Source organism: Rhinoderma darwinii, chromosome 1, assembly GCF_050947455.1.
Source record: "Rhinoderma darwinii isolate aRhiDar2 chromosome 1, aRhiDar2.hap1, whole genome shotgun sequence".
NCBI classification, from domain to species: Eukaryota; Metazoa; Chordata; class Amphibia; order Anura; family Rhinodermatidae; genus Rhinoderma; species Rhinoderma darwinii.
Window position 1 is genome coordinate 12,925,438 of NC_134687.1, and position 12,103 is coordinate 12,937,540.

Sequence of the window (12,103 nt, forward strand, 5' to 3'; positions counted from 1 at the left end):
GAAGTATCTGTATATAGGATCACTATAAGCCATACACTCCACAGAGGAGATGTAGTATCTGTATATAGGATCACTATAAGCCGTACACTCCACAGAGGAGATGTAGTATCTGTATATAGGATCACTATAAGCCGTACACTCCACAGAGGAGATGTAGTATCTGTATATAGGATCACTATAAGCCGTACACTCCACAGAGGAGATGTAGTATCTGTATATAGGATCACTATAAGCCGTACACTCCACAGAGGAGATGTAGTATCTGTATATAGGATCACTATAAGCCATACACTCCACAGAGGAGATGGAAGTATCTGTATATAGGATCACTATAAGCCGTACACTCCACAGAGGAAATGGAGTATCTGTATATAGGATCACTATAAGCCGTACACTCCACAGAGGAGATGGTAGTATCTGTATATAGGATCACTATAAGCCGTACACTCCACAGAGGAGATGTAGTATCTGTATATAGGATCACTATAAGCCGTACACTCCACAGAGGAGATGGAAGTATCTGTATATAGGATCACTATAAGCCGTACACTCCACAGAGGAGATGTAGTATCTGTATATAGGATCACTATAAGCCGTACACTCCACAGAGGAGATGTAGTATCTGTATATAGGATCACTATAAGCCGTACACTCCACAGAGGAGATGGAAGTATCTGTATATAGGATCACTATAAGCCCTACACTCCACAGAGGAGATGGAGTATCTGTATATAGGATCACTATAAGCCGTACACTCCACAGAGGAGATGGAAGTATCTGTATATAGGATCACTATAAGCCGTACACTCCACAGCGGAGATGGAAGTATCTGTATATAGGATCACTATAAGCCGTACACTCCACAGAGGAGATGTAGTATCTGTATATAGGATCACTATAAGCCGTACACTCCACAGAGGAGATGAATTATCTGTTTATAGGATCACTATAAGCCGTACACTCCACAGAGGAGATGAAGTATCTGTATATAGGATCACTATAAGCCCTACACTCCATACAGTGGGGCTTTATGTAAGAATGGCCTAGAATCACTTAAAGATAAACATAAGAAAACACCCACACAGCACGTGGTAGACTCATGGAAAAAGGTTCTCTGGTCTCTGGTTAGAGGAGCCAAAAATTGACGTTTTTGGCCATTATAGGTAACGCTATGTGTGGCGCAAACCCAACTATTCTCATCACCCCAAGAACACCATTCCCACAGTAAAGCATGGCGGTGGCAGTATCATGATGTGGGGGAGAGCAGGGACTAAAAATACTGGTCAAGACTGAAGGAGAGATGGAGGGCAGTAAATACAGGGTGATTATTGAGGAAAACCTGTTGCAGTCTGTCAGAGATTTGAGACTGGGACGGAGTTTCAGCTTCCAGCAGGACAATGACCCTAAACATACTGAGAAAAAGGAGAAAACCTCCAGCTCACCAATCCTGTGTCTCAGACACAAACCTCGCTCAGATCCCCGCGACGGCCCACAGTGGATAATGCAGGAAAAAAGAGAGAAATGATCCAGCGCTGTGTGAGGATAAAAGGGATACTCCGTTCCCGCTTTTATTGATACAAGGATAATATAAAAATTGACAAGAGACGCAGTGTCAGGGTGGTTATGATGCGGGCTGTTGCCCGAGCCTACGCGTTTCGAACACCAGCAGTGTTCTTATTCATGGCAAAAATACCTATTCACCTGACATCTCACCGGTCAGGTGACAGGTCAGGTTACTGGACTGGTCCACGCCTGGGCCGGCATCGACACCAGTGAGAACGTCGCTGCAAGACTCCTGCCTTCTGACGGTGAGTGAAAGCAGAGCGGAGAGTGGCAGCCGTAGGGCTGGCTACCTCTTATAAGGGGGCTGTGTGTGGAGCTATCTACAGGGGGGCTGTGTCTGGCGCTATGTACAGGGTGGCTGTGTGTGGAGCTATCTACAGGGGGCTATGTGTGGAGCTATCTACAGGGGGGCTGTATCTGGAGCTATCTACAGGGGAGCTGTATCTGGAGCTGTCTACAGGGGGGCTGTGTCTGGCGCTATGTACATGGGGGCTGTGTGTGGCGCTATCTACAGGGGGGCTGTGTGTGTGGCGCTTTGTACATGGGGGCTATGTGTGGCGCTATCTACAGGGGGGCTGTGTGTGGAGCTATCTACAGGGGGGCTGTGTGTGAAGCTATCTACAGTGGGGCTGTATCTGGAGCTATCTACAGGGGGGCTGTGGCGCTATCTACAGGGGGACTGTGTGTGGAGCTATCTACAGGGGGACTGTGTGTGGAGCTATCTACAGGGGGGCTGTGTGTGGAGCTATCTACAGGGGGCTATGTGTGGAGCTATCTACAGGGGGGCTGTATCTGGAGCTATCTACAGGGGAGCTGTATCTGGAGCTGTCTACAGGGGGGCTGTGTCTGGCGCTATGTACATGGGGGCTGTGTGTGGCGCTATCTACAGGGGGGCTGTGTGTGTGGCGCTTTGTACATGGGGGCTGTGTGTGGCGCTATCTACAGGGGGGCTGTGTGTGGAGCTATCTACAGGGGGGCTATGTGTGAAGCTATCTACAGTGGGGCTGTATCTGGAGCTATCTACAGGGGGGCTGTGGCGCTATCTACAGGGGGACTGTGTGTGGAGCTATCTACAGGGGGACTGTGTGTGGCGCTATCTACAGGGGGGCTGTGTGTGGAGCTATCTACAGGGGGGCTGTATCTGGAGCTATCTACATGGGGGATGAGTCTGGCGCTATGTACAGAGGGGCTGTGTGGAGCAATCTACAGGGGGGCTGTATCTGGAGCTATCTACAGGGGGCTGTGTGTAGCGCTATCTACAGGGGGCTGTGTGTGGCGCTATCTACAGGGGGCTGTGTGTGGAGCTATCTACAGGGGGCTGCGTGTGGAGCTATCTACAGGGGGGCTATGTGTGGCGCTATCTACAGGAGGCTGTGTGTGGCGCTATGTACAGGGAGCTGTGTGTGGAGCTATCTACAGTGGGTGGCTGTATCTGGAGATATCTACAGGGGGGCTGTGTCTGGCGCTATGTACAGAGGGGCTGTGTGGAGCAATCTACAGGGGGGCTGTATCTGGAGCTATCTACAGGGGGCTGTGTATGGCGCTATCTACAGGGGGCTGTGTGTGGAGGGAGCTATCTACAGGGGGCTGCGTGTGGAGCTATCTACAGGGGGGCTGTGTGTGGCGCTATCTACAGGGGGCTGTGTGTGGTGCTATGTACAGGGGGGCTGTGTGTGGAGCTATCTACAGGGGGGCTGTGTGTGGCGCCATCTACAGGGGGGCTGTGTGTGGAGCAATCTACAGGGGGGCTGTGTGTGGCGCTATGTACAGGGGGCTGTGTGTGGCGCTATGTACAGGGGGCTGTGTGTGGAGCTATCTATAGGGGGGCTGTGTCTGGAGCTATCTACAGGGGGGCTGTATCTGGCGCTATGTACAGGGGGGCTGTGTGGCGCCATCTACAGGGGGGCTGTGTGTGGAGCAATCTACAGGGGGGCTGTGTGTGGAGCTATCTACAGGGGGCTGTGTGTGGCGCCATCTACAGGGGGTTGTGTGTGGAGCTATCTACAGGAGGGCTGTGTGTGGAGCTATCTACAGGGGGGCTGTGTCTGGCGCTATGTACATGGGGCTGTGTGGAGCTATCTACAGGGGGCTGTGTGTGGAGCTATCTACAGGGGGCTGTGTGTGGAGCTATCTACAGGGGGCTGTGTGTGGAGCTATCTACAGGGGGGCTGTTTGTGGAGCTATCTACAGGGGGGCTCTGTCTGGTGCTATGTACAGGGGAGCTGTGTGTGGCGCTATATACAGGGGGGCTGTGTGTGGAGCTATCTACAGTGGGCTGCGTGTGGAGCTATCTACAGGGGGGCTATGTGTGGCGCTATCTACAGGAGGCTGTGTGTGGCGCTATGTACAGGGAGCTGTGTGTGGAGCTATCTACAGTGGGTGGCTGTATCTGGAGATATCTACAGGGGGGCTGTGTCTGGCGCTATGTACAGAGGGGCTGTGTGGAGCAATCTACAGGGGGGCTGTATCTGGAGCTATCTACAGGGGGCTGTGTATGGCGCTATCTACAGGGGGCTGTGTGTGGAGCTATCTACAGGGGGCTGCGTGTGGAGCTATCTACAGGGGGGCTGTGTGTGGCGCTATCTACAGGGGGCTGTGTGTGGTGCTATGTACAGGGGGGGCTGTGTGTGGAGCTATCTACAGGGGGGCTGTGTGTGGCACTATCTACAGGGGGGCTGTGTCTGGAGCTATCTACAGGGGGGCTGTGTCTGGCACTATGTACAGTGGGGCTGTGTGTGGCGCCATCTACAGGGGGGCTGTGTGTGGAGCAATCTACAGGGGGGCTGTGTGTGGAGCTATCTACAGGGGGCTGTGTGTGGCGCTATGTACAGGGGGGCTGTGTGTGGAGCTATCTATAGGGGGGCTGTGTCTGGAGCTATCTACAGGGGGGCTGTATCTGGCGCTATGTACAGGGGGGCTGTGTGGCGCCATCTACAGGGGGGCTGTGTGTGGAGCAATCTACAGGGGGGCTGTGTGTGGAGCTATCTACAGGGGGCTGTGTGTGGCGCCATCTACAGGGGGTTGTGTGTGGAGCTATCTACAGGAGGGCTGTGTGTGGAGCTATCTACAGGGGGGCTGTGTCTGGCGCTATGTACATGGGGCTGTGTGGAGCTATCTACAGGGGGCTGTGTGTGGAGCTATCTACAGGGGGCTGTGTGTGGAGCTATCTACAGGGGGCTGTGTGTGGAGCTATCTACAGGGGGGCTGTTTGTGGAGCTATCTACAGGGGGGCTCTGTCTGGTGCTATGTACAGGGGAGCTGTGTGTGGCGCTATATACAGGGGGGCTGTTTGTGGCGCTATCTACAGGGGGCTGTATCTGGAGCTATCTACAGTGGGCTATATCTGGCGCTATCTACAGGGGGGCTTTGTGTGGAGCTATCTACAGGGGGGCTGTGCGTGGAGCCATCTACAGGGGGCTGTGTATGGAGCTATCTACAGGGGGGCTGTGTGCGGAGCTATCTACAGGGGGGCTGTGTCTGACGCTATCTACAGGGGGCTGTGTGTGGAACGATCTAAAGGGGGCTCTGGTGGATGATTTTTCCATTGACCGGTAGCAGAGTTACACAACTGGAAAAAATAAATCCCCATCATGTAACTCTGCTACCTGTCAATTGAAAAGTTATCCACCACAGGGTCTCCCTCTTGACTTTCATTGTTCTCAGCCTTTTCCTGCAGCTGCCGCAAATGTTATACCCAGGTTAGGAAAAGTAACATAAAGACAATATAACCGGATCCATAATATCTGTGATATCCAGACAGTCCAGAGTTCCGCAGTGAGAATGTGTGCGCGTTATTTGCAGAAGGATCTGGCCGCGATTTGATGTGTTTATGCCGAATATTGGGCGTGGTTAGGGGGCGTGGCTTAAAAATTTCCCTCTTTTCCGAATTCAAGAGTTGAGGTATGAGACATACCCCAAGAGACTGCATCTGTAATAGAGATAGACCCCAAGAGACTGCATCTGTAATAGAGACATACCCCAAGAGACTGACATCTGTAATAGAGACATACCCCAAGAGACTGACATCTGTAATAGAGACATACCCTAAGAGACTGCATCTGTAATAGAGACATACCCCAAGAGACTGACATCTGTAATAGAGACATACCCCAAGAGACTGACATCTGTAATAGAGACATACCCCAAGAGACTGACATCTGTAATAGAGAGATACCCCAAGAGACTGCATCTGTAATAGAGACAGACCCCAAGAGACTGACATCTGTAATAGAGACATACCCCAAGAGACTGACATCTGTAATAGAGAGATACGGCAAGAGACTGCAGCTGTAATTGCAGCAAAAGTTGCTCCGCAATGTATTGACTTCCAGGGGGTGAATACTTCTGCACATTGAAGTTCTCACCTTTTTGTTTTAATCATTGTTTGTGTTACTGTAAAAAATGTCTTGCCCCCTCAAAATCAGGATGTTCAACTCCAGTGGTGCAAACCCCCAAACATGGACTTTAATTCAAGGTTGTAATGCAACAAAACAGGAAAAACATCAAGAGGGGGGGGGGGGGGGGCACTTTTGCAAGGCAGTGTATATGACTTCTACGCATATTTTACAAATTTTATTTTGCTACCCGCGCCGGTAAATGGGTGGTAAATGCCATTTAACAGTGCTGGGTGCAGGAGGAAATCTTGTTCATCTGCCGAGACCATACAAAATGCCACCTCTGCCTTTAAGTCGGATGAGGCAGTGCAGGCTGCGGTTCCCACTTCATCCATCATTTATAATTCATAGCCATATTTTCAGAACTATTACTGTATTACTCTGTGTAACCATTCTAAACACGTTGATACATAATAAACAATAATAAGTTACATCATTTTCACCAGTATTTCACAGCGTGAAGTCTCTGCAGCAGCCCTTTAAACTGTTCTGTGTCCAGACACTAAATGAAGCAGCTCTCTTTTCCCCTATCCCAGCAGGATGTCATAACCAAAGCTTAGTCTATCTTAGTCTATTTACAGTATCTCTAAAGCTTAGAAGTCCCCTAACGTCTTGCCATGACCCCTCACTCTAGACAAGCTTAAGTAGCAGTATGCACTCGTTTCTGAGTTGAGAGGGGGTGAGGTTTTGATTGACAGGGGTGGAACTTCGAATAATCTGGGACTTGGGTGCCTTAAGGGTTACCGGAGGAGATAATTCTGAGGGCCCACGCTCCATCTATATAGAAGGACAAGGCATGTTTTTAGTGTATATATTGTGTATAAAGAAGTATAATACAAAAATAGCCCTTACTCAAAAGAAGATGAAAATGAACAGTGCGGATTAGATAAATGACGCTACATGTTTGGTTACTTAAAGATTCTTTATAAGTGATGTATTGTATTTTCCTTGCCCTGTTCTAAATGCAGGGTATTGATCTGAAAGGTATGACGTACTTGAATACACTATAGGAAGGTCTTCCATAGGTCACACCCTGATGAGGCATCTCCGTGGTGGAATACGGTTACCTTCGTTTTTATGGCAGCGCTAGCGACAGATGCTTTTATTCATTATCATTCTCTGAATTTCTAAGTAGAGGGAACAATGCGCTGCGTGAATACAAAGGCAATTGTTACTCTTTATGGATTACATGAACTGATCTTTATATTCTCACTTCTAGATCTGCACCATGAGATAAAGAGGATATGGAGAATGTTACCTGCCAACTAGTCAACTGTGGTTTCCTAAATCCCAACCTGTGGAAGGATCCAATAAATTAATATGGTAAAATAATGAAGTAATTGTTGGCCTTTTTAACAGGATGTCGTTTTTAGGTCCTAAATTCTATATTAAAAACGTTCTTAGTATTGTAAATCTTTATAAGGATTGGAGGCTCATTTTTCTGATCCAGAAGTCCAAATCCCCCACAAAGACATACATTTTTGAAGATAACGTAATTTCTACCTGCAGCTGCTCCTAGAATGTAATGCAAGTACATCAGAAAAATAGTGAGTGCAGCTCTGGAGCATAATACAGGCTACAACTCTAGATCAGTAAGACAAGTAATGTAATGTATGTACACAGCGTCTACACTAACAGAACAGTGAATGCAGCTCTGAAGTATAATAAAGGCTGTAAGCCAGGATCAGTACAGGATAAGTAATGTAATGTATGTACACAGTGACTCCACCAGCAGAATAGTGAGTGCAGCTCTGGAGTATAATACAGGGTGTAATTTAGGATTAGGGCTGCGCAAAAGCCACTTACCTGCTCCGTGAGGCAGCATCATATGATGCGCGGCTGCGTGCTTTTCGCGCAGCCGCCATCATTATGACACGCCATTTGGATGTTTGTAAACAGAAAAGCACGTGGTGCTTTTCTGTTTACATTCATCCTTTTGACAGCTGTTGCGCGAAAGAGGCAGTTCGCACGGAAGTGCTTCCGTACGACCTGCATGGTTTTCACGCACCCATTGACTTCAATGGGTGTGTGATGCACGAAATACGCAGAGATATTGAACATGTCGCGCTTTTTACGCAGCGGACAAACGCTGCGCAAAAAGCACGGACTGTCTGTACTGCCCCATAGACTTCTATTGGTCCATGCGAGCCGCGTGAAAACCACACGGCCTGCACGGACGCAATTCACGTTCGTGTGAATCCGCCCTTAGTATAGGATAAGTAATGTAATGTGTGTACACAGTGACTCATCCAGCAGAATAGTGAGTACAGTTCTGGAGTATAATACAGGATGTAACTCAGGATCAGTACAGGATAAGTAATGTCATATGTACACAGTGACTCCACCAGCAGAATAGTGAGTGCAGCTCTGGAGTATAATACAGGATGTAACTCAGGATCAGTACAGGATAAGTAATGTAATGTATGTACACAGTGACTCCACCAGCAGAATAGTGAGTGCAGCTCTGTAGTATAATACAGGATGTAACTCAGGATCAGTACAGGATAAGTAATGTAATGCAGGTACACAGTGACTTCACCAGCAGAATAGTGAGCGCAGCTCTGGAGTATAATACGGACTATACTTTAGGATCAGTACAGGATAAGTAATGTAATGTATGTACACAGTGACTCCACCAGCAGAATAGTGAATGCAGCTCTGGAGTATAATGCAGTATGTAACTCAGGATCAGTACAGGATGAGTAATGTAATGTATGTACACAGTGACTCCACCAGCAGAATAGTGAGTGCAGCTCTGGAGTATAATACAGGATGTAACTCAGGATCAGTACAGGATAAGTAATGTAATGTATGTACACAGTGACTCCACCAGCAGAATAGTGAGTGCAGCTCTGTAGTATAATACAGGATGTAACTCAGGATCAGTACAGGATAAGTAATGTAATGCAGGTACACAGTTACTTCACCAGCAGAATAGTGAGTGCAGCTCTGGAGTATAATACGGACTATACCTTAGGATCAGTACAGGATAAGTAATGTATGTTCACAGTGACTCCACCAGCAGAATAGTGAGTACAGCTCTGGAGTATAATATAGGATGTAACTCAGGATCAGTACAGGATAAGTAATGTAATGTATGTACACAGTGACTCCACCAGCAGAATAGTGAATGCAGCTCTGGAGTATAATACAGGATATAACTCAGAATCAGTACAGGATAAGTGATGTAATGTAAGTACACAATGACTCCACCAGCAGAATAGTGAGTACAGCTCTGAAGTATAATACAGGATGTAACTCAGGATTAGTACAAAATAATGTCATGTATGTACACAGTGAGTTATTGCGGTATACTGAGGGAGAACGTATACCTCCAACAGAAAGAGAATTGTGATGCGAATGGTGCCTTACATCTATATATATATATAAACTGTAAAATGGTTATCAAAGGTACTTGAATCACCAGGGATCCTTTAAGGCAGGGATCTCAAGCACGCGGCCCGCGGGCCGCATGCGGCCACTGGGTTTGTCATCTGCGGCCCGCGGGACACAGAGCCGCTAGTATCGTCTCTGCTCCGACACTCTGGATTTCCCTGACATCGCTGTCCACATATGAACAGCGATGTCTGGGGCTTCCCCAAAGCCGGAGTCCCGGGCAGAGCGCTAGTACAGGCTCTGCTCCGAGACTCTGTGGAATTCCCTGACATCGCTGCCCATATATGGACAGTGTGTCAGGGTCTTGCCCAGAGCGGAGCAGAGCGCTGGTGTCGGCTCTGCTCCTGGACTCTGTGGAATTCCCTGACATCGCTGTCCACATATGAACAGCGATGTCTGGGGCTTCCCCAGAGCCGGAGTCCCGAGCAGAGCGCTGGTGTCGGCTCTGCTCCGTTACTCTGTGGAATTCCCTGACATCGCTGTCCACGTATGAACAGCGATGTCTGGGGCTTCCCCAGAGCCGGTGTCCCGAGCAGAGCGCTGGTGTCGGCTCTGCTCCGGGACTCTGTGGAATTCCCTGACATCGCTGTCCACATATGAACAGCGATGTCTGGGGCTTCCCCAGAGCCGGAGTCCCGAGCAGAGCTCTGGTGTTGGCTCTGCTCCGGGACTCTGTGGAATTCCCTGACATCGCTGCCCATATGTGGACAGTGTGTCAGGGTCTTCCCCATAGCGGAGTCCCGGGCAGAGCGCTAGTATAGGCTCTGCTCCGGGACGCTGCGGAATTCCCTGACATATCTGCCCATATATGGACAGAGTGTCAGGGTCTTCCCCAGAGCGGAGTCCCGGGCAGAGCGCTAGTATCGGCTCTGCTCCGGGACTCTGTGGAATTCCCTGACATCGCTGCCCATATATGGACAGTGTGTCAGGGTCTTCCCCAGAGCGGAGTCCCAGGCAGAGCGCTATTATCGGCTCTGCTCCGGGACTCTGGGGAAGCCTCTGACATCGCTGTCCATACATTGACAATGATGTCAGGGGCTTCCCCAGAGCAGGAGTCCCAGTGATGTCAGGAGCACAGCTGGAGTCCCAGGAAGAGCCTACTAGCGCTATGCCTGGGACTCCAGCTCTGGGTTTGCCCCTGACATCTCTGTCCATATATGGACAGTGATGTCAGGAGCAGAGCTGGAATCCCAGGCAGAGTGCCAGAAGCGGCTCTGCTCCGGGACTCCAGCTCTGGGCAAGCCCCTGACATCACTGGGGCAGCCTCTACAGAGGGCACTGGGGCAGCCTCTACAGAGGGCACTGGGGCAGCCTCTACAGAGGGCACTGGGGCAGCCTCTACAGAGGGCACTGGGGCAGCCTCTACAGAGGGCACTGTGGCCTTATCTACAGAGGGCACTGTGGCCTTATCTACAGAGGGCACTGTGGCCTTATCTGCAGAGGGCACAGTGGCCTTATCTACAGAGGGCACTGTGGCCTTATCTACAGAGGGCACTGTGGCCTTATCTACAGAGGGCACTGTGGCCTTATCTACAGAGGGCACTGTGGCCTTATCTACAGAGGGCACTGTGGCCTTATCTACAGAGGGCACTGTGGCCTTATCTACAGAGGGCACTGTGGCCTTATCTACAGAGGGCACTGTGGCCTTATCTACAGAGGGCACTGTGGCCTTATCTACAGAGGGCACTGTGGCCTTATCTACAGAGGGCACTGTGGCCTTATCTACAGAGGGCACTGTGGCCTTATCTACAGAGGGCACTGTGGCCTTATCTACAGAGGGCACTGTGGCCTTATCTAGGGGTGTGTTTCATTATCCACAGAGGGCACTGCGGCAGCATCCACAGAGGGCACTGCGGCAGCATCCACAGAGGGCACTGCGGCAGCATCCACAGAGGGCACTGCGGCACTATCTAAAAAGGGGCTGCCCAATCTTGACATGTGTGCTAACTGAGCCGCCGGACTGCATTTAGCGACACTTAAACTGGAAAACTGGATTGTTGAAATAAGCACGTGGAGAAATATCTCAAATTTTAAACCTAGCGCTATTATTATAGTAATGTAGTATTATTATTATAGTAATATAGTGTTATAGTAGTTCAAATAACTAATTGATTAACAATAATTTTGTATTGTATCAAATTTGAAAGTAATGCGGCCCGTCAACTTCCCATTTTTTCTATATGCGGCCCACTTACCCGGCCGAGTTTGAGACCCCTGCTTTAAGGAGCCTCAGCAGTTCTACTGTCCAGCAGTAAAAATATGTGGGCTGACATTTAAAATATTTTTACATATAATTTCCATAAGATATATACTGTATAAAAGTAACAGAAAAATTGCATATGCATGATTCCATGAGTGCGCCCTTTTCCATTCCATCGCACTACAAGCCCCCAGTCCACCCTATAGTCCCTAAATCCACTTCTGGCAACTGACTAACCGCGTGCTATGTCTGAGACCAGCGCTCTGCATCCTGAATCTTCTTATGAATCAGTGTTAACCTTTTTTGTGCTGCAAATTTATGCACATTGCCAAAACCAAATAGAAAATTAAAAATACATAAAAAAAATAATGTGTTTAATGTATTCACTGCCAGACAGGTGTCCTCACGGCAAATCTTTATTTACACCCTTAAAAATACTCTGACTTCATACATGTTGTTGTTGATTAAGACATTTGGAAAATTTTTGTATGTGTATTTTTTTAATTGAATGCGTTCATCGGTTATGCGGGCGGAAACGTATATATCTTTA

The 12,103-nt window shown here is 48.9% G+C and overlaps 1 protein-coding gene across 1 annotated transcript in view; it reads right to left on the reverse strand.

The window, feature by feature from the left end:
* Nucleotides 1-12,103, reverse strand: part of GFRA4 (GDNF family receptor alpha 4) — a 408,185-nt gene that overhangs the window by 115,476 nt on the left and 280,606 nt on the right. The gene's annotated exons all lie outside the window — the stretch shown is intronic.